Here is a 23,987-nt window from a genome sequence, read left to right as displayed (position 1 = left end):
GTGTTGATGTCCAAAGGGACCTGGGTGTCCTTGTTCATAACATGCAGGTGCAGCAAGCAATTAGGAAGGCAAATGGTATGTTGTCTTTTTTGCGAGAGGATCTGAGTACAGAAGTAAAGAAGTCTTGCTGCAATTGTATAGAGCTTTGGTGAGACCGCACCTGGAGTATTGTGTACAGTTTTGGTCTCCTTACCTCAGGAAGGATATACTTGTCATGGAGGGAGTGCAACGAAGGTTCAGCAGACTGATCCCTGAGATGGTGGGATTGTCTTATGAGGTGGGATTGAGGAGACTGGGCCTGTATTCTCTATAGTTTCAATGAATAAGATCTCATTGGGGCATACAAAATTCATACAGGGTTCGACAGGGTAGATGCAGGAAGGATGTTTCCCCTGACTGGGGGGTCTAGAACCAGGGAATACAGTCTCAGAATAAGGACTGAGATTAGGAGGAATTTTTTCCCTCAGATGGTGGTGAATCTTTGGAATTCTCTACCCCAGAAGGCATTGGAGGCTCAGTCATTGAGTATATTCAAGACAGAGATTGATAGATCAGAGATTGATAGATTTCTAGATATTAAAAATATCAAGGGATATGGGATAGTACAGGAAAATGGCATTGAGATAGACGATCAGCCATGATCTGGTTGAATGGCTGAGCAGGCTCAAGGGGCCGAATGGCCTTCACCTGCTCCAATTTCCTATGTTCCTATGGCTGCAAGAGCACATGTGCTGCTTGTGCATGGTCTCACAATGGTTTTGCAATAATGCAGTCTATCATGGGCATGTGGCAACTCCATGGGCACCTGAAGTGGAGCCTCTCCTAATAGAGGCTTAAAGTGAGGCAAGAGATTCCCCTATGTCTGTTCAGACTGTTGCCATACAGGCCAAGTGTTGCAGGTTGAAATGACCAATCTCATCTCCTTTCAACCAATTTGGGAATTGGTTAGAGAGAATCATGGAACACAGTTTCAGTGAACTCACAGGTGGCATTATATGCACTAACATGCCAGAGGCATGGCTGGAAAGGGCATCAATAATGGCATTGTCTGTTAGGACACCAACACAACAGGAGAATCCCAACAGCAAGCCTTTGTTACCTCTAGACTTGACTATCCCAATGTTCCTGGATGTTCTCCCACCTTGCACCCTCCATAAACTTGAACTCATGCAAAACTCTTGCTGCCTGTAATCCTAACAGGCACCAAGTCCTGTTCATCCATCACCCCTGTCCTCACTCATCTATGTTTGCTCCTGTTGGACAATGCCTCCATTTTATAATTCTGTTCCTCGTTTTTAATCCTCATTCACGTGCACAGATCCTTGATGGTGGCAGGACATATTGAAAGAGCATTTAACAAAACATATGGGATCTTGGGCTCCATAGATAGAGACATCAAGTACAAGACCAGGGCAGTTATGCTGAACCTTTATAAAGCTCTGGTTAGGCTACAATTAGAGTATTGTGTCTTGTTCTGGTCACCAGGAAGGATGTGAGGGTCCTTGAGAGGGTGCAGAAGAGATTTACCAGAATGGTTCCAGGGGTGAAGGATTTGAGTTACAAGATTATGCTGGAGAAGCTGGGATTGTTCTCCTTGGAGCAAAGGAGTTTGAGGGAATATTTGATAGAGGTGTACACTATTATGACAGCTTAGGTATGTTAGACAAGGAAAGGCTGTTCCTATTAGCTGATGGCATAAGGACTAGGGGACACAGATTTAAAGTTTTGGGCAAGAGGTGCAGAGGGGATGTGAGGAAGAATATCTTTTATGCATCTAGTGGCAATAACTGTAACTTGCTGCCTTTGAGGGTGGTAGAAGTGGAGATGTTAAATTATTTCAAAAGTTAGATGGACACTTGATGGAAATAAACTTGCAGAGCTTTGGGGATAGAGTGGGGGAATGGGACTGAGTGGATTGCTCTACAGACAGCCAGCATAGACTCGATCTGCCTCATGGCCTCCTTCTGTTTCGTAATGGCTCAAATGCCTTCATAGCCTCAATCTTCCACATCCCTGTAACCTTCTCCTGTAACAGCATGAAGCAAACAGCAACAATCCGTGAATCTCGAACTGGGCTGCATTACAGGTCATGCCCAGATCTACCCAAGCACCTGGCATGCTGCTTGAACTTGAGCACAGTCTAGCTTGGCACTTCAGTGCAGTACGAATGGAGTGCTGCACTGTTGGAGGTGTTTGCTTTTGGCTGAGACATTAAACCAAGGCCTTATCTACTCGCTCAGGAGAACCCATGGCAGTAATTGAAGAGCAGAGGAGTTCTCCCAGTATCCTGGCAGCATTTATCCCTCAATCAACACCACTAAAAACAGGTTAAATCATCATTCGTCTCGCTGTTTATGGGACCTTGCTGTGTGTAAATTAGCTACCTCATTTGCCTATGAAATAGTGACTGCACTTTGAAAGTAATTTGGTGGCAGCAATTTGTTGTCATAAAAGGTGCTATATAACTATAAGTTCTTGGTTTAGTATATCAATGTTGTGCTCAGTGATTACCCTGGATGGCAATGCTTCATTATAATCGTGCTCAGTTTGTGTCTCGGAATACCACAGAGGTGTCATCAGCCACAGCTCCACAGAACAGCCTTGATAACCCAGGAGGCTCTCAGAGACTTATGTTTATGAGGTACAAAAAGTAGGTATTGTGGCCTGCTTTAAAATGCCATCATGACCAGTGCCTGCCGAGCAAGGATAACCCAGTGCTGAGAGAGTGAAACACTTTTATGTTCACATAGGTCGTAGTGTTGTGGAATGGAGTATTTGATACAATCTTTCAGCTGCAAGACATTCAAAAATCCTGCAACACTAGAAAACTCCAAAGCTCTCACATGGTTTGGTCTGTTGTCCTTTGAGAAGAAGATGAAATTGCTTGGCACAGCAAACAAGCATTGCTTGACACATCTATGGCCAGCTGATTGGCTTATGTTGCTGCAGTGCCCAAGAGAAGCCTGAAATGATCATAAAGCATGGAATTTCCAATCGACAGCCACAGGCCATTAAATCTAATGGCATAAGACTGGCATGCTGCAAATTGGGGGCGCCAACCTCCATGTTCAATTCATTGAACTGTGTTCCTGGCAACAACGTACGACACCAGGAGCAGTGCCTTGAAAATGTTAGGGTTTATATTACAGTTCATAAAGCATTCAAAATATTTTCCAGAAACATTAGCCCCAGTTTTAACCTGCAGGGGGATTCAGGTGGCTGGAAGTGGAGTGAACACCAACTTCTCCACCCAACCCCTGGCACCCCCGGCCTCCGCCAGCACAATGCCCAGAGGATTCTAACACTGTTACAATCTCAGTGAGACCATTAATGTTAAAACACAAAACATGAACTCCCCAGACCAACTTAAAGAATTACACAAGATTTCACGTTTTAAGACTTTTATTATAACAATTAAACTAAAAATTACCATTAACTGAAGGGTACTTTGTCAGTTGCTAATTCTCCAAATTACAGAGAAAGGTATTTTCTTCATTTATTAAAACACATCAAAACCTCATACCATATTTATATATTGCACAGTCCTCCATGAAGCAAAATATTTGCAGCTAAAAGCCCCAAACTCCTCCCAGTTGCCATGGGTTGGATCTCCCACAGCTTCTCAAAGTCAATGTCCTCTTTGCTCACTTCTGAGCACTTTCGACCTGGACCTCCGTGACAAAGGTGATCTCTGGTGATCCTGTTGATCTTTTCCTTCTCTGCAAACCTCAACTTTCAAATCAGGCTTGAATCTTCACAGCCTTTTGCTGTATCAGTGTTTTGAAAGCAGGTGCTCCCTTTCTCTCCCTTAAGGCTGCCACAGCTGGTCATTGTCTTCTGGTCTTCCTTATAGTCTGCAGATTTCTCAAACCTGTAGAATTTATCCAGAATTAATAGGTCACTAGTCATTTTCTTCTTCATTATGCAGAGCCCACATATCTGGCCACAGCCGAACCACCTGGGCTTTGCTATGTTTCTAGGTGTGAGCAATTGCAATTTGCATTTTCATTATCAGAGTCAGTGGCTCCTTGTTTATAATCTGAGAGTCTGGGAAGGCAAAACCCATTGTCCATCAGGTGTTATAATTATCTGCTTTTCAAAAAGAACTTTGATCTGGGTTCCTTGTTGTCTTGGTAACCAAGATTCCTGTCTTGTCTTTAAGTAGACTTGATGTGAGGTCACATGTTTCCTCTGACTCCATTTTTACAGTACATTAAAAATCACAGTTTTTAAAACATAATCATACCACAAAGTCCAGCATTCATAACAGCACCCGATCTTCATCTGCATGTCGGCTAGCTGCTCTCCTGAAATGGCGTAGAATAGCAGCTGGCTGGTGGGCAGGTATGGCATTCCAGGTGCCAGGAGGTCACTGGATGAAAGCAAAGCAAGGTTTGCCAGCTCACATCACACTGCAGTGCAGGACTGAGGGAGCACTGAGGTGTCCTCTTTCAGTGGAGATGTTAAAATAAGGCCTCATCTATCCTCTCAGGTGGACATAAAGGATCCAATGGCATTATTTTGAAGAACAGCAGGGTAGTTTTCACCAGTGTCCTTGCCAACATTCATCACTCAACCAACACCACTATAAACAGATTATCTGGTCATTATCACAATACTGTTGTGTGGGCTTGCTATGCACAAATTTTCCACCATGTTTCTTACATTACACGACATTTCAAAAGTTCTTCACTGGCTGTAAATCGCTTTGAGGTGTCCTGAGATGTGAAAAGGTACTATATAAATGCAAGTCTTACTTTCTGAGCTGTGGGGATAAGTTCTTGTGAAAATTTCATGGGAGCAAATGGGGAGCTCCCGACAGGAGAGGCCGAAACTGTTCTTGCAGGGAAAGGAAACTTCGGCTCGTCTTGGCTCCACAAGAAAAGTTTAAGAAAAAACACTTACCTCTTCTTGCTCCAGATCTTACTTGCATAGCAGGAATGCCACAACTGCTTCCCCTTCTGGCTAAGAGTAAAGATCACAGGTGGTTCCCAGTGGCAACATTGGATTCCAACCTGCTTATTAAAAGTAAGCCCACATTGGCTTCTGGCTGTGCACTGCCCACTGGCTCAAAAGAAGACAACAGGTTCCATGCAAGAAGATGGTAAGTAGGATAAAAATATTCCTTTTGTGATGTAGGTATACATAGGAGATAGAGTGGGACATGTAGCGTAACTGTTGTGAAACAGCTCCACGATAGAGTGGAGACGTATTACATACAACACAGAAACAGACCGCTTAGTCCAATTGGTCGACACTGGTGTATACATATTACAACACGGAGTATTTGAGGCAAATAGCTTAGATGCATTTAAGGTGAAGCTGGATAAGCACATGTGGGAGAAAAAAGTAGAAAAATATGCTGATAGGGTGCGATGAAGAGGAGCAAGTGGAGGCTTGGATGGAGTATAAATGCTAGCATTGACCACTTTGGTCAAATAGCCTGTGCTGTAGGCTAGATACAACTCAATGTTCATTTGTGAGTGGCTCATCTCATAAAATACAGCTGATTTGAGTCTATTGATTGTGAGGAATTGTATCCATGTTCAGTGGAAATTGTATTTAGAAATTCATTTTGCCAGTTAATAAGCCTCTGTACTGGAGGTAATATCATTGGATCAGATGATACGGAAATTGATGTGTAATTTCAAGATACATCAGACAACACAGGTACTGTTACTGGTAGCAATGTACAAAAGCCACATGTTAATTCCTATTTTGCTTTGCATTATTGTTTTATTATTTCTTTTGCTTATCATGGGATAAGAAGATGTTGAAAGTATGTTGATCTAATGAAATATTAAATTGAGAAAATATATGCATGTATTCTCTTTTCCTGCCAGTATTAAAATGTCTGATGCTCTCAATCTTAAGTGACTGAATGGATAACATCTCATTAGATTTGTAGGTTGACATGGACCCTTTTTTATTTTAATATTCATTGACTTATCTCCTAAATACTATTATGCATAAAGAGATGTGTCTCTGGCAATGCAGGCACCCATGCCCAATGTATCTCAGGTACCATGACTAGGTACTGCTTTATAGGATTTTTTTCCCTCATACTTGCACCAGACTGGGCCATATTTTGCAATCACAAAAGAACTCATAACTATTGTGTTTGCTACCTACTCAATAAGCAACAAGAAGTAGGAATGATAACCAAATATGAAGTTCAAAATGTGATAAATTAAAAAGGACAGCCAGTAACAGCGAACAATGAAAAGAAAAAAACAAGCAGGCAAATCAAATAAATGACTCCAAATGTTTTTTGAAAATCTTTTCAACCACCGTTTTGCTTTCACCACTAAACTGACAGTTTTCACTGAAAATGAAGTTTGCAATGTAATACTGAAGAAAAATAAAGCACAATTTTACAAGAAAATATTACTCATACATAGAACCAAAGAGAGGAATTCTAACCCCCCCCCCCAAAACGGGTGGGTTTGTGTCAGGCGGGATGTTAAAATGTATCAGGGTGGTGAGGGGGAGTAGTACAGTCTGCTCTCTGGAAGCGAATTGCTCAGTTAAATATCTTACTGAGGCCATATGCCTCAGATTTTTTTCCTTTCCAGGTCCAACCCTGGCCGGCCAGGTTTCCTGGGCCTTGGTAAAACCCAGCCACTAAAGGGAGGCAAAGAACTGTTGCATGGAAGAGGTAAGTGCCTTTCCAGCATTACTTGTGGGTCAGGAGAGGCAGGAGTGCTTCCCCTCAGCCCACCCAGGTAACCTTGCCTGCATTCACTGACTTCCCCACCCCCAGCTGTCAATGATTCCAGCCCTCCCCCCAACTCATGTACTCATTGATCACCAAATCTTCCCTACAATTGACTCCCTCCACACCGAACCCCCAGCTCTCCCGAACACCCATCTCTGCCTCTGATCTGTCTCTAACCACCCGCAACCCGCACCCCCCCCCCACCCCACGGCCACCCTAACCCTCCAAGCATCACTGCACCCACAATGAAACTTACCTGCTTCTAGGCAGTGGCCTCTTCTGCAGCATTCCCCAGCTGACAGGAGGCCAAGCTTGTCAATCAGGCTGCCCTCCAGGCAGGGATCCTCTTGAATAAAAACCCATTCATGAAGCTAATCAAACAGAGCTGCTCCTCATCACTCAGAAAGCCTGCCATACTGAACATCAGTGTCATATTTTCTGTGTTTGAATAGCCTGTATATCTTTGGTTTCCACTTGAGATCTACATCTATGCAAAAAGTCTGACCACGTGTATTCATGTAGATTACTAGACTTGTTACTTAGCTACTGAGACTCAGAATCATTCAATTCATTGCACAAGAGGCAGTCATTTGACCCATCATGTCTATGTCACTAATACTAACTGTAACCACATTTTCTTTCTCCATCTTTCCCCATATCCCTTTTTATTCCTTTTCAAATCCTTGTCCAGTTCACTTTTAAATGATAGTGTTGTCTCATCTTCAATTGCTACTTGTGGGTAGAGCATTTCATCTTCCAAAAATAAACAAAGGAAGAAAAATATCTAACTCTACCTTTCATTTTCGTCTGATAATCCTTCATCCATGCCTTGATTAGCAACTCAAGTCGTTCACCGTGGATCCTCCCAAAACCCTTCAGAATTTTGCAAATCTACTTTGATCCCTCCCCTAGTTTTCTCTATTCCAGTGAGAAAAAACATTTTTTGAGCCATTCTTCATAACTATAATCTTTGGTCATGCTTTCATCATAATGATCTTTCAGTTTCCCATGGCACTGATATCCTCCCTATGATGGGGTCACAGAACTGCATGCATTACTCCAACCACAACCTAACAAATGTCAAGTACAAATCAACTTAATTTCCTAGCTTTTATAGTCGATGCCCCTAGGTATAAAACCCACATACCAATTTTACGGCTTTTCTATCTGGATTCCCTCCTTTTAAAAATCTACATATCTGCAATTCCTCTATGCCTCTACTTAATCAAGGTGCTGGCCACTGGCGATTTGACAGAGTGAAACCAATCACTGATGCAGTTCCATATAAATGACAGCTGCAGCAAAAACATATCAACTCATCATGGGAAATAAAGGAGAAGAATATTTTTCAATCATGGAAGTATCAGTGACAAAGAGAGACACTGGAGAGAATAAATATTGCCAATCCCCTGTGTAAATAATTGAAAGTCGGGAGCTTTTGGGAGGGAGGGAGGCAGGAACAAATTTGCTTAAATTCTTATCAAATTTTGTGAAGTATTCAGCAAGTTATTGCCTACCCTATATTTGTGAGTCCTTGTCTCCATCGGTATCAGGAAAGCATACTTTTTTTGTTACCCTGTACTTATTACGTGATCTACTGCTTCAGTAAATTTGCTGTAATATAGTAATGGGCAGATGGCCACTGCAGTAAACATTGGAAATCTGACTCCAAATCCCAGCATACTCATCAGCAATATTGTAGCTTATCCACAAGTTAGACAGAATACCACACTCCGGAGTGTGTTCCAAGCACATATAACACATCTCAATTTGCAGAGACACTAATAAACTTCATCAGTTCATGGTGTCAGCTTAAATCCTTTATGTGTTACTGCCTCATAACACAAAGCAGATGGTGTGTTATCGTCTGCATTTTTCTAATCCCAAAACTATATTAAGTGTATGCCGATGTCAGCACACAAATAAAAAGTGTGAAAATTTTGTCTCAAAATGATCATTTATGTATTACCTCATGATTGCATTCCTCCAGAGTAAAGAAGTCATAGAATCATAGAAAGAAAGTTTAAAGCACCGAAAGAGGCCACTTGGCCCATCATGTCCGTGTTGGCTGAAAAATGAGCCACCTATTCTAAGCCCATTTTCCAGTATTTGGTCAGTAGCCCTGCAACTTGAGGTGCATATCCAGACTCCTTTTGAATGAGTTGAGGGGTCTCTGCCTCAACTACTCTTTCAGGCAGTGAGTTCCAGACCATCACCACCCTCTGGGTGAAAATGTTTTTCCTCATCGCCCCTCTAATTTTTCTACCAATACTTTAAATCTATGCCCCCTCATCACTGACCTCTCTGCTAAGGTGAATAGACCCTTCACCTCCACTCTATCCAGGCCCTTCAAAATTCTGTACATAAGATCTCCCCTCAGCCTTCTCTGTTCCAAGGAGAACAACCCCAGCCTATCCAATCTTTCCTCATAGCTGCACTTTTCCAGTTCTGGCAACATCCTCGCAAATCTCTTCTGTACCCTGGCTAGTGCAATTACATCCTTTCTGTAATGAGTTGGCCAGAACATCACACAGTACTCAAGTTGTGGCGTAACCAATGTGTTATACAGTTCCAGCATAACCTCCCTGTTCTTGTATTCTATACCTCAGCTAATAAAGGAAAGGATTCCATATGCCATCTTAACCACCTTATCGACCTGTCCTGCTACCTTCAGGGATCTGTGGACATTCACTCCAAGGTCCCTAACTTACTCTACACCTTTCAGCATTCTCCCATTAATCGTGTATTCCTTTGCCTTATTTGACTTTCCCAAATGCCTCACTTGAGGAGGTCAAACTTCTCCAAGTTGAATTCCATTTGCCACTTTTCTGCCCATCTGACCAGACCATCAATATCTTCCTGCAGCCGACAGCTATCATCCTCACTATCTAGCACATGGCCAATCTTTGTGCCATCTGCAAACTTTTTGATCGTGCCCCCTACATTTACATTCAAATTGTTAATATACACCACAAAAAGCAGGGGACCCAGTACTGAGCCCTGTGAAACACCACTGGAAACAGCCCTCCAGGCACTAAAACAGCCATCAACAATTACCCTTTGTTTCCTGCCACTGAGCCAATTTTGTATCCACCTTGCTGCATTTCCCTGGATCCCTTGGAATCTTCTTTATTTAAGTTGTCTGCCATGTGGGACCTTGTCAAAATCGTTGCTAAAATCCATGCAGATCACATCAACTGCACTACCCTCATCTATCTTCCTTGTTATCTCTTCAAAAATTTCGATCAAGTTGGTCAAACAAGATCTTCCCTTAAAAAATCCATGCTGACTATCCTTGATTAACCTGTGCTATTCTAAGTAACAGTTTATCCTGTCTCTCAGAATAGATTCCAATAATTTGCCCACTACTGAGGTCAGACTGACTGGCCTGTAATTATTCGGTCTATCCTGTGCTCCTTTTTTAAACAGAGGTACAATGTTAGCAATTCTCCAATCCTTCGGCACCACACCTGTATCCTTTGAGGACTGGAAAATGATGGTCAGACCCTCTGCTATTTCCTCTCTTGCTTTTAATAGCCGAGGATAAATTTCATTTGGCTAATCCCAATAATACTTCCTCCCTATGTTTATCACATCAAATACTTCATACTCTTCCTCCTTAACTACTATATCTGCTTCGTCCCCCTCTTTTGTGAAGACAGACATAAAGTATTTATGAAGAACCATACCAATATCTTCCGCTCCTACACATTGGTTACCTTTTTGGTCTTTTATGGGCCTTACTCTCTCCTTAGTTATCCTCTTACTCTTAATGAATTGATAAAACATGTTTGGGTTCACCTTGATTTTGCTTGCCAATATTCTTTCATGCCCTCTCTTTGCTTTCCTAATTTCCTTTTTGATTTCACCCCTTCACTTTCTGTACTCCTCTCGTCTTTCTGTAGTATTGAGTTCTCAGTGTCGGACATAAGCTTTCCTTTTCTGCCTTATCTTACCCTGTAGGCTCCTTGATGTCCATGGGGTTCTAGATTTGGCCACCTCACCCTTTTTCTTTGTGGGAGCATGTTTACTCTGAATCCCTTGAACCTCCCCTTTGAATGCCTCCCACTGTTCTGACACTGATTTACCATCAAGTGGCTGTTTCCAGTCCACTTTCGCTAAATCACTCCTCAGTTTAGTGATAAAAACAAGAAACGCCGGAAAAACTCAGCAGATCTGGCAGCACCTGTGGAGAGAGAAGCAGAGTTAACGTTTCGGGTCAGTTACCCTTCTTCGGAACTCAACTCAATGTTCAGTCCGGCAGGCTGTAGTGTGCCTAATCGGTAAATGAGATGCTGTTCCTTGAGCTTCGTTCCGAAGAAGGGTCACTGACCTGAAACGTTAACTCTGCTTCTCTCTCCACAGATGCTGCCAGACCTGCTGAGTATTTCCAGCATTTCTTGTTTTTATTTCAGATTTCCAGCATCCACAGTATTTTGATTTTACCTCAGTTTAGTAACATTGGCCGTGCCCCAGTTGAGAACTCTAACTCCTGTTCTATCTCTCTCCTTTTCCATAATTATGTTAAAACTGACTGAATTATGATCACTACCACCAAAATGCTCTCCCACTGCCACTCCTTCCACCTGGCCATCTTCATTTCCTAAAACTAAGTCTAAATCTGCACCCTCTCTTGATGGACTTGCAACATACTGGGAAAAAGGTTCTCCCGAATGCACCTCAAGAATTCTGCTCCCTCAATTCCTTTCTAAAACTATCCCAGTTAATATTGGGGTAATTAAAATCCCCTACTATTACTGCCCTATTGTTCTTGCACTTCTCAGAGATTTGCCTCCATATCTGCTCTTCTATCTCCCTCTGAATGTTTGGGGGGTCTATAGTACACTCCCAGCAGTGTGATTGCCCCTTTTTTGTTCCTTAGCTCAATCCATATGGCCTCATTTGATTAACCTTCCAACATATCATCCCTCCTCATTGCTGTAATAATTTTCTTGACCAAAATTGCCACTCCCCCTCCTTTCTTATCCCCCTCCCTATCGTCTCTGAAAACCCTGTAACCAGGAACGTTGAGCTGCCATTCCTGTTCCTCCTTAAGCCATGTTTCTGTAATAGCTATGATATCAGACTGCCACATGTCTATCTGTGCCCTCAGCTCAACTGCTTTATTTACTAAAATAAAAGCAAAATACTGCGGATGCTGGAAATCTGAAATAAAAACAAGAAATGCTGGAACCACTCAGCAGGTCTGGCAGCATCTGTGAAAAGAGAAGCAGAGTTAACGTTTCGGGTCATATGTGGCCTGGTCCAATCTCGACCTCCTTTGTTATCTCTTGCCCCACCCCCACCTCACCTACTTATAACCTGTGACTTTTCTAATATTTGTCAGTTCCGATGAAGGGTCACTGACCCGAAACGTTAACTCTGCTTCTCTTTCCACAGATGCTGCCAGACCTGCTGAGTGGTTCCAGCATTTCTTGTTTTTATTATTGCTTTATTTACTATACTCCTTGCATTGACGTAGATACCCTTGAGCACTGCCAAACTTTATTTTCTAATCTTTGTTTCCTCTGCCTTCCAGATTCATCGACTAATTTTCTGCCTTCCATTTTGATTTCTGATTTTGTCCCAGTTGAAACTACCCTCAGGTCCCCATCCCCCTGCCAAACTAATTTAAACCCTCTCCAATAGCACTAGCAAAACGTCCTGCAAGGAACTCAGTCCCGGCTCTGTTCAGGTGGAACCCACCTGGACTGTACAGGCCCTATGCCCCCCCACCTCCCCCAGAGCCAGTCCCAATGTCCCAGAAATCTGAAGCCCTCCCTCCTGCACCATCTTTCCAGCCACGCATCCATCTGAGTAATCCTTCTATTTCTATACTCATTTGCGTGTGGCACTGGGAGTAATCCGAAGATTACTACTTTTGAGATCCTGCTTACCAATTTCTTACCAAGCTCCCTAAATTCTGACTGCAAGACCACATACGTCTTTCTACCTATGTCATTGATTCTGATGTGGACCACGACTTCTGGCTGTTCACCTTCCCCCTTCAGGATGCTCTGCAGCCGCTCAGTGACATCCTTTACCCTGGCACCAGGGAGGCAACACACCATCCTGGATTCACGTCTGCCACCACAGAAACACCTGTCTGTTCCCCTGACTATTGATTTTTAGTAGGACTATTGAATCACCTATCACTATGGCTCATCCAGTCTTCCCTTTACCCCCCCCCCCACCCCCACCCCGTACAGCTGAGCCACCCATGGTGCCATGGACTTGGCTCTGGCTGCACGCCCTAGGTGAAGCATCACTTTCCTCAGTATTCAGAACTGAATACCTGTTGGACAGAGAGACGCACTCAGGGGTCTCCTGCACTACCTGCCTGATTCTTTTTGACTGTCTTTCAGTCACCAATTCCCTCTCTCCCTACATACTCTTAAGCTGTGGGGTGCCACATCTATTAATGTGCTATCCACGTAGCTCTCATCCTCATGAATGCACCGCAGTGTTACCAACTGCCGCTCAAGTTCCAAAACCAGCTCAAGCTGCTTCAATTGACGACACGTCCTGCACAAATGGTTCTCCAGGATACGGAAAGTGTCCTGGAGCTCCCACAATGCACAGGAGGTGCACTCTCGAGATTGAAACAACCCTGCCATTCCTTTATTTATTAGTTTACCCTTTGCTACTGCTAAAAAAAACTTACCAATACTACAACAACTTAGAATTATTCCTAAAACCTTGCTAGTACTGCTAAGTCCTACTAAAATCAATACAGTTCACTAGTTAAAATAAACCTTACTGAAAAAAGAAACAGCTACTCACTTGTTCCTTATTATTAAGCTATTTACACCCACACCCTAACAGTAATGTACTGACCCAGCTATTTAGAGTTATTCCCTAACAGCAGTTACTCACCAATCAATCACCTTCCAGCTTTCCTGTGATGTCACTGCTCACTTTGTTTTCAAACTCTGGCACGCCTGTACTCCTCTCCGCTGCTCTTCCGGAAGGCAAGTGCTCTAGGCCGCAATCCTCAGTCTGTATTTATCCGCTCCTTGCTCTGTGTTCTTCCCGCAGATCTGATCCTCTCCGCTGCTCTCCCAAAGGTAAGTGCCCTCCTTTTCAGGAAATTGTAAATGTCATTTTACATACTACATACCATTTTAGACAACCTTACTGGAGTAAAAAAAAACTATGAATATCCCCCCATGTTGGCAGTGCAGTAAATGTGGATAATAAAAAAACCCTTTGCTTGTAGTCAGTAATTGTGATGACCAAGTTAGGAAGGGGTTTCAGGCTCCCCTTTCGCCCTTTCTCTGGTTTGACTGCAACAGAATGTATCTGCTAAACACAGTGATTAAACTTACCAACTCAATGAGCACTTGCTCCTGTTACTCTAATATATACTTGCAGATGAACCAGAAATGGTTTCTTGGGTTCTAATAAGAAAGATGTAAGTTTATTAACCTTATCACTCTAAACCAGTTAAAATTATTAAAATACGCGATGCATCCACACTCACATATAGGCACACACACAAATAGATTACGGAGGAATAAACAAAGTTAGGAGGTTGAAGTAAAGTCTGTAATAAGTGGAATTTAAATACTGAGTCTAAGTGTCTTTAGTTGAAGTCAAAGTCTTGAAATCCTTGTTGGGCCACATGCACAATTCGGGCTTGCTTCTCTGGTTCTGGAAAGCAGGAGAGGGGCTTTATCTGTGTTCCCTGCTTGGTGACTGTAAGAATCTGTAGTCTTGAGGCTTAGTAGCTGCCACTGAGGCTTCCCTGGGACTTTGTGAGAGAGAGAGAGGGAGGTCCTTTCTTGGAGTTCAGTTACTGTCTTTCTGAGGTACAATTCACGAACTCTCAGAGTTACACAGGCAGTCATGTCATGTGACCACCTCTGTTTGAAACAGCACCTTCTGGAATGATCTTTGAAGTTCAAGGCTATTCAGATAAACTTGGTAAGGGGGAGGCTGGCTCTTTCAAAGTCAATGGGTGTTGATGGCTTTTGACATCAACATTGACAAAACCATTCTGGGTAATTTAATCAGACAGCACTCCATTGTTCTAGCTAGACTGGGTAATCACCTCTGCCTCCAGATGGCCTTTGGCTTTTCATGTGCAAATTTCTGCGTGGCCATCTTTAGTTGCTCTGTTCTGCTTTTTAAAAGTTATTTATAATAATGTCCAGTAAAAGTCTCAGGCAAAGTTCCATATGACGAAATTAATATTTCCATTTGGCATGTGGGGTTTCCGCCACAGTAATAGAAATAAAGAACTGGTCTTTTCACAAACTCTAAGCCATCTGTAGCCAATGAGGCACTTTTGAAGTGTAGTTACTCCTGTAATGTACAGAAATATGCAGCCAATTTGCAAACAATGCCATGGAATCTTTTACATCCAACTAAGAACACAGTCTGGGACTCAGTTTAATGTTTCATCTGAATGATGGCATTCTGACAATGCAGCATTCCCTCAGTACTGCACTTAATTAGTGGCTTAGATTATGTGCCCAAGTCACAAGAGTGCGACTTGAATTCACAACCTTTTGAATCAGAGGTGAGAATGTTATCACAGAGCCAAGGCTGACAAGCAGTATCATAATGCGGAATCATTCTCAATTGTATTGATTGACATGGATACTACTCATGAGCAACTGCAAGAGAATTTGCCTGGCTGTCCCCTACCTAAAACCTGTCCTCATGATCTGATAGCCACATTGTCTTTTCCTGTACAATCTGTGAATTTAGAGTGATGGGGCAAGCTTTATATCCACCCAACTGACGTTGTGCTTCATTAGGACTGTTTGGACATAACTGTGAACTGGGCGGAACAAGCATCTAATTGAAGGCCTTATTGATTAGGGTTTGCCTCAGGACTATTACTGGAAACTGGTCTTCTGATAGGACCTGGTGACCTTTTCTATCTATGATCACATCTGGGGTTACTCATGTACGCTGTTGTATTGATCTACATGAAAAGACATCTAGTACATTGTATACTTTGAGGGGAAACATTGGGGAAAAGCACACAGAATACAGCAGCACAATACACTATAAGGGTTAATAAAAGTTGCCTTAACCAGTACTAGAGTGTGATGTCTGTGCTCCTCCATCTCTGGCCTCTTGAACATCCCCAATTTTCATCGTTCCACCATTGCCTGGCCCCTAAGCTCTGGAATTCCCTCCCTAAACCTCTCCACCACTCTCTCCTGCTTAAAGACACTCCTTGAAAAACCTTTCTCTTTGACCAACCTTTTGGTCACCCATCTGTCATGAACATGCTATGCTGAATAATGATTTTTAATTCATCGACTAGAAACCTAAATCAAATTTTTAAAAAAGAAAACAGATAAGATGGCCACCATATTGCATTGAAAATCCTCATATTTCAAAGTATCAAGGTGGAGGCACATGTCTGGATAGCCCTCATCCAGAACAATGGCTTGAGCAGCTTGAATGAGCTACCTGGTATCGGTGTCATTAGCAAGACATTCAAAGCCATCTTGGAACATTAACACTTGTGGAGACAAACCTCAAAGGGTAAACATTGAAACAATAAGGCCTAGGAGAGATTGGAATTCTTAGACTTGGAATTCATTAAAGTGCAAAAGAGAATACACTGGGACAAACATGTGACAATCTCGCCATCTGTGTGAAAACTTGGAGTTTCTTTTGGATACATTAGACAAGCTTCTGAGTTTTTAACCAGTGCAGGACTCAAGTGGTCTGTCTCTCTCTCCAGGAAATGTTGTAAGTTTGGACCCTGTCTGTAGGCTGCAAAACAGCCAAGTCTATCATTGCTGCAGACAGAGACTCCGTGGAGAAAACCATCTACATCACTGCCTCCAAGAAAACTCTGAAATAGGTAGCCATCTCTACCAGCCAGAAACTTCAGGACCACGAGTTCAGCTGGAAGACAACTGAATTACCAGATTCCACAGACTGTATACTCTTTCATTTGTTCTGACCTCTAATCCAACCAATCTATTCTTCATCACTCTGTAACCTATTTGTGTGTGTGTGATTCTTATATTTGTATGTGCATGAAAGTTGGAGCATAGTTTATTACTTTTACTTAGATCGGGTTTTGCTTTTAAGTACAATAAACTAACCTCTTTCTTGTTTAAACTCAAGAAAACCTGTCTGATTGGTTCTTTTATGATCATTGCACATAAAGGGTTAAATACTCACTGAATTGGTAAGCACATCCATTGTTTCAAAGAAATAAACCCTGTTACGGTCAAACAAGGAAGGACACGAGGAGGGCCATTCAACCCCTTCTCACTTGATTTTAACACATCCTAAAATTTCCTTATGTGGCTCGGTGTCAAATTTTCTTTGATAATGCTCCTGTAAAGAGCCTTGGGATGCCTTACTACACTAAAGGTGCTATATAATTTCATGTTGTTGTTGCGTCTCATCAGCTGATTTGGTATGAGGTCAAGTCAAGTTATGGGGAAAAAATAAAGTTGCATTCATGAGTGAGATGCCCAATGGAGGGTAAGGTTTATTTAGCCTGGGATTGGGCACACATGAGAAAGCTGGCTATAGATTGCCAGAAAAAGGCTAGAAAATGTTATGCAATTAGATCCTCTCCTGATGACTGCAGCAAACTGAACAACTCATTCAGCAGACCAATTCTTTCCTCTCACAATTGGCCAAGTTGCCTCAGCTTCTTGCTGCTATTCTTCTCCTGGCCCTCATTAGGCCCGTTTGTAGAGCAAATTTGTGGAGGACAAAACAAGCAACGAGGATCTTAACTATAACATGCACCCTAAGTCAGTCCCGGCAATGGAATAGCTATTCCAGGAAACAGGTTGTTTTTCACTCTGACGCGGCAGTGACATGGACCATATTGTTCCTCTCTTTAATTATTGCCCTTGACTACTGAACTGGTATCATAAGGACATATCCCTCATTACTAAATAGACATCGTTAGAGTTTTGGCCCTTCAAATATTGCTGCCATCCTAGCTTTCTTCAGTGCGAACATATCATGGATGCAGACAGTGAAATGTGTGTCGATGGGCACAGACCACCTGTAGCATCCGAATGGCAGTCCCTTCAATTCATGAACAGCAGTCCGTTTAGCCTAAGGTCTGGAATTCCCTCCCTACACCTCTCCGCCTCTCTACTTCTCTTTCTTCCTTTAAGATGCTCCTTAAAGCCTACCTCTTTGACCAAGCTTTAGACCACCTGCCCTAATATGTCTTTTTGTGGCTCAGTGTCAAATTTTACTTTATAACACTTCTGTGAAGCACCTTTGACCTTTTATTACTTTTACAGGTGCTATACAAATACTTGTCGTTTTCGTTAATGACAAGACTGCAGCTATTGTCTTCTGTCCCCTGACAAACTCTATCCCTCCCTGGAAACTGACTGAGGCTGAACCAAACAGTTCGCAAACTTCATGTCATATTTGACCTTGAGATGAGCTTATGAACACATGTTCGCACCATCACTGAGACCACGTCGTTCCACACCTGTAACATTACCCGATTCATCTGCTGTTGAAAACCTCATCCATGCCTTTGTTTCCTGTAGGTTTGGCTATTCCAACGCACTCCTGGCTGGTCTCCCACATTCTACGCTCCATAAACTTGAGGTTATCCAAAACTCTGCTGCCCGTGTCTTAGCTCACACCAAGTCCCGTTCCCCTATTCCCCTATCACACCTGTGCTTGCTGACCTACATTGCCTCCCGGTTAAGCAATGTCTTGATTTTAAAATTCTCATCCTCATTTTCAAACCCCTCCATGGCCTCATCCCTCCCTATCTCTGTAATTTCCTCCAGCCCTACAACCCTCTGTGACATCTGCACTCCGCTAATTCTGATCTCTTGAGCATCCCTGATTTAACTGCTCCACCATTTGCTGCTGTGCCTTCAGCAGTTTAAGCCCGAAGCTCTGGAACTCCCTCCCTAAAACCTCTCTGCCTCTCTCTCCTCCCTTAAAACACTCCTCAAAATCTACCCCTTTGGCCAAGATTTTGGCAATCTGGCCTAATATCACCTTATGCGGTTCAGTGTCAAATTTTGCTTTTTAATGCTCCTGTGAAGCACCCTGGGACATTTTATTACATTAAAGGCATTACATAACTATAAGCTGTTGTTACGTGCAAGTCTGGCCACATCAGTCAGTGATACCGGGCACTTCTGGGAATCTTGCACACTGAATTGGAGGGTTTCTCTTTGAATTTACTATGAAAAGCAGTCAGAGGCAAATAAATCTCTGGCCCTGTCAAACAATGCATCAGTTTGATACAATTGTGCAGCATGGCCTGTGATAAAAATCTCCCAGATGCGCTTGGAAAGAAATGGTAGTCTAAGCATCTTGACAGCCACTGACAGAGCCCTGTGCTGAAAATAGACTGTGTCTGACTGATAACTTCCTTTGGGAATCTAAATTGGCACTGGCAGACTTCTATGGACAGGTCTAGATAACAACCTTGACCCTGTAGGCACAAGAATCAGCGGAAAGACCTACACAAGTGCAGCATGTGATATGGCAGCACAAGTACCATGCCTCCTCTTCCAGAATCTACAATGAATCTGTACACCCACGAGCATTACACTGGAGTCTACAGGAATTAAAAATGAATCTCCAGAGCATTACTGTGAGCAATCCAGTAGAAAAATCATAAGAGGCATTACAAAGATTGTGGTTCTTCTTATCATATCTTTTGAACACTTCATTTACTAGCTGTAAAAATATTGGAGATGGGAAGAACGTTGTTTGACAGACAGACAAAAATTATCCAATCGCATAATAGTCTATTTGCTTTGCAATTGGTATAGGAAGGTGGTACATAGTGAGTATAGACATGTTTTTTGACCAATGGTAGGGGTTCGGGGGCAGGGAAGTTGGTGGCGGGAGACCACGTGATGCCACCTCCAGAGATAAATCCAAACAGAGTTGACAACACCAATGCCCTGGTCACACCAACATCTGAATGCTGGATGCAGAAGAACATTAACTATCAGGAAGACTCTAGCATGTTTTGATAACTTCCTTCTCTCTCTTCACAGTTTTAATCTTGCTGAACAATCAGCTGCCAAGAGATAGGACAGCAATGCACCTTTCATAACAAGAAGCCAACTGAAGGGAACGGACCTCCTTAGCAGCACCTACTTTATATGGATACTCAATCTATCAAGTACAGCTTCCACAACATGTTCTCATTATGCAGAGAGACCCTCATTTAAATAAAACTGTATCCTTCAATGAGTCTTACATGAATCAGTACAAGCTGCAACTGCTGAAAAGGTTCCCCTGTGACATGGTGGCATGCTATGCACATCAGTGCAGAGTACTCCTTAACCCTTCAGGCCCAAAAATAAGGGATGGCTTCAATATCACATTATTGGTCCCATTATCTTAAAGCAAGACTCTCTATGTGAAGTCGAAACTGAGTAAACAATAAAGGTTTTTCTGTTAAATCACTGCATGAAGTGATGTGTAAACGCTGATTTTACACATTTGTTGTGAACAACAACAGTTCACATGCTCACATCCAATCAGCAATCTTACAGGTGGTTGCCAAAGCACGTTCTCAATAGGAATACATCAAATCCTCATACAATATAAAGAAGGCTGAGGGGTGACCTCATAGAAGTCTTTCAGCTGTTGTCTTATTTGACAGCACCTTCCAAACCTGCGACCTCTACCATCCAGAAGGACAAGAGTAGCAGACGCATGGGAACACCACCACCTGCTAGTTCCCCTCAGTGCCACACACGATCCTGACTTGGAACTATATCGCCGTTCCTTCACGGTCGCTAGGTCAAAATCCTGGAACTCCCTTCCTAACAGCACTGTGGGTGTACCTACCTCACATGGACTGCAGTGGTTCAAGAAGGCAGCTCACCACCACCTTCTCAAGGGCAATTAGGGAAGGGCAATAAATGCTGGTCTTGCCAGCGACACCCACATCCCGTGAACGAATAAAAAATATGTTGCAGGGTTTTGATAAGATAGACATAAAGAAGTTTCCACATGTAGGGGGTGGGAGGAGTCACTAATAAATCTAATAACAAAAATTAGGAGAAACTGCTTTACCTAGAAAGTGGTCAGAATATGGAACTTGCTACCACATGGACTGGTTGAGATGAATAGGATAAACACATTTAAAAGGAAGCTAGACAAACACATGAAGGAGAAACCAGTAGGAGGACATGCTGATAAGGATGGATTAAGAGGGATGGGAGGGAGCTCATGTGGAACATAAACACCAGTAAAGACCAGTTGGGCCAAATAGTCTGTTTGTGTGCTGCACATCATCCTGACTTGGAACTATATCACCCTTCCTTACAGCACTGTTGGTGTACTTACACCCCATGGAGTGCAGCAGTTTAAGAAGACAGCTCACCACCACCTTCTCAAGGGCAATTAGGGATGGGCAATAAATGCTGGTCTAGCCAGTGATGCCCACATCCCATGAACACAAATTAAAAAAAAACTCCTTTCTATTTATTTCCTACTTACACATCTTTGTATCAACATCAAATTTAACACCACAACACACACCATCTTCCATATTATTAAAAAATATAGTGAGCAAGGATTCCAGAAAAATCTCTGTCGAACACCACTATGTGTTTTTTCTCTCCTGAGCAAGAGCATTTTCTATTCATAACCACCATTTATCTTTGATTCTCAATCCATCAACTCCACTCATCATTATTCCATGAGCCCTACCTTTTCTACCAGTCTCAGAGCAACTTTCCCAAATGCCTTTGAAAAAGCACATCAATAACCGAGTTGGTTCCATGATCCAGTGTGGAAGGATACTTGCAAGGAACACAAATAAGAAAATCACAGGCATACAGCTCAATGGAAAATCTTGACACATCCGATATTTCCCATGATGCACTCGCTGGGAGCATTTTATTGTGGGATCACCCCTTTAATCTACTGAATTTACTTTGCCAACTGGCTTAACTACCCACTGAAAGAATTCCAGAACGCATGTAAGGCATGACACATTCCATCCAAAACTCTGGTGTCTGCTCCCTACAAAAGTAGAGTTATTTATGTTTCTTTTATAGCTAACTGTGAATGTACTGAAGCAGTTCTTCCTGCTCTGATTAGACTAATTGGCCTGTAATCACCAGCTTTGTGGTTTAGTCATTTTTTTTTTAATACAAGAAGCAGCTTTGTTATCCTGTAATCCTCAAGACCTCTTAAGTACTTGTGAGGTGGTAGGAGTAGGAGACATAGGACACTTGGTCAGATGCCATCAAACTTGGGTTTTAAAATGCCTGGTTATTGAAGGGAGAGAAATGTTCTGTTAGTTTTATTTTCAAGTTCAGTGCACGTGCAAGTACGAAAAGCTGAACAAGAATGAAACTGTTTGTCAACAGTGGAGCAATCGTGGTAGCAAAGCTAATCACTTGCTACTGTGAGCTGTTCTTTACTCAAATATTCACCAGCAGTTTGGAGAAGTACAGAACCTCTATTACTCAACCCTTGTAGCCTGCTAAAGAGGAGACTCAGTTAAAGCTTAGAACCTAAATTCTGATGAAGAACCTCAACAGCAAAGGAAGATCATGTTATCAGAGGTGGCGTGCTGTCAGCTCATAGACTGGGTGTACAATAAATGAGTGCCAATGCTAATTCAGATTTAATAGCAAATTAATGGCTCACTCTTTGAGATCATCCAAAATATTCCAAGCAAAGCATAAGTTAACTGGCAGAATGGTGTCCAGTGTGGGAAATTCACCAGTGAAGCATAACTTGCTGCCTTAGAAACAGCATCCCTCATTTTGTTTTTTGATTGAGTTAATGACTTAATGCACAACCAAATGTAGTCCTTAAACAGTATTGTCTAAAAGAGTGAATTGACAGAGAGCCAACAAAGTGATTGGTTTGTAAACTTTTGTACTCTTCTCGACCACAATTCTCTCATCATACCTTTCTGCCACACTTACAATTTTACCTACATATCATGTTAGATCTCACAGAGTCCTCCCAGCTCCACCTGAAAGGCAGGAAATGCTATTCTCCACCATGCCATTTACCTCAGGCTTAATAACAGTAGGCCAGTCACCTAACAGTTCCTCTCAGCTGCCTCTCCTCACTACTCCTGCTGACTTATTCTGATACTTACAAGAACTGTGCACAATGTTTAATACTTCTATTAAAATAGACACCTATAGAGTTTAGGGTCACACAATCTACAGTCTATCACATCATGGAGTTGCAGATTTATATCTTTATTCCTTTTTTTAAGTAGCTCAATTTAAAATGGTAGCTGCCATCCCTCAGATTCAAAATGGAGGACTGCCCTTAGTCTATCTGTGGTTTCTAAATAGGTATTTGCCTCATTCCACTATTACTTTGCTGGGTGAAAGAACTTACTTGCAATATTCATGTGTTCACTGTCGGATGAAATTGTGTTTTCAACTGCTGTTGAGGGGTTTTGCTCTCATTTCCTCCTTTCTATTAGCAGAGGTTGCCTTTAAGCGATCCAAAACAGAAGTCCATTTCTGCTGCTAAACTTGCAAGTTGCACTCTTGACCTGAACTAGGAGTAATATATTGTTCATTGCATCATGTTTAAGTGTTTGCTTTGTGCTTTTACCATCATGATAATAGCATGGAAAGCATTCAAAACAACTTAAAGTTCATTCCCACTCACAGTTGTCTAAGCGACTTTGTAAGTGCAGGGCATGATCCAGAAAGGATATACCTTCAACAGTTTACTTTCTTGTATGAGCACTATGCTGGGAAACCACTTTCCTCTTTTAACCCTTCTAGATGAAGGAGTAATGTTACCTATCCATGCATTCCTTCATCCCCCTCCTACCCTTCCACCCTATCTGCCCTCATCACCCATGATTTTCCTGATTTCTCCTGGCCCCACTTGCACGCCTATACCCCTTTCCCTCTCACTCAACTGTCCCACCCCCCCCAGGCACCTGCCCTTTGTCCCCACCTCCCCACCCTCCCCAGTCTGTCCCTCCTGCTATTGCTTGCTGCTCTCAACCAATTCCCACTGCTAATTGAAGGACATGAAACAATTAACCTTGATGCACAGGAGGAATAAGTTAACTGAAACTCTGACTCATGATCAGCTTGGAGGACGTTAACAACTGGACAATGCCACAAGTTAACTGACATTATGAAATCACGATCAGTTCCTGGCAAGAATGAAGACGCATTAAATGCCTGAGCAATGCCATGAACTACGTGCCCATCACTTCATGCTATGTAGACAGCAGGGGAGAAGATAAGGAGTGTCTCTGACCTTGCAATTCTGCATAGCTCAGGAGACTGAAAGACCAAGATAAAGAGGTGTGAAAGAT

The 23,987-nt window shown here is 42.5% G+C and overlaps 1 long non-coding RNA gene across 1 annotated transcript; it reads right to left on the bottom strand.

Annotated features, from left to right (window-relative positions):
- Window positions 1-3,733: 3,733 nt before the first annotated feature.
- LOC137352066 (uncharacterized) lies at window positions 3,734-23,127 on the bottom strand. Its single transcript, XR_010969630.1, has 3 exons — window positions 23,042-23,127; window positions 13,595-13,797; window positions 3,734-3,871 (listed from the first exon to the last, which is right to left on the bottom strand). It is a non-coding gene; the product is annotated as an uncharacterized lncRNA (long non-coding RNA).
- Between the last annotated feature and the right edge of the window lie 860 nt (window positions 23,128-23,987).

Source organism: Heterodontus francisci, chromosome 3, assembly GCF_036365525.1.
Source record: "Heterodontus francisci isolate sHetFra1 chromosome 3, sHetFra1.hap1, whole genome shotgun sequence".
In the NCBI taxonomy this organism is placed as follows: domain Eukaryota; kingdom Metazoa; phylum Chordata; class Chondrichthyes; order Heterodontiformes; family Heterodontidae; genus Heterodontus; species Heterodontus francisci.
Note: the sequence above shows the minus strand (reverse complement) of the source record. Positions and strands in the feature narration are given on the sequence as shown.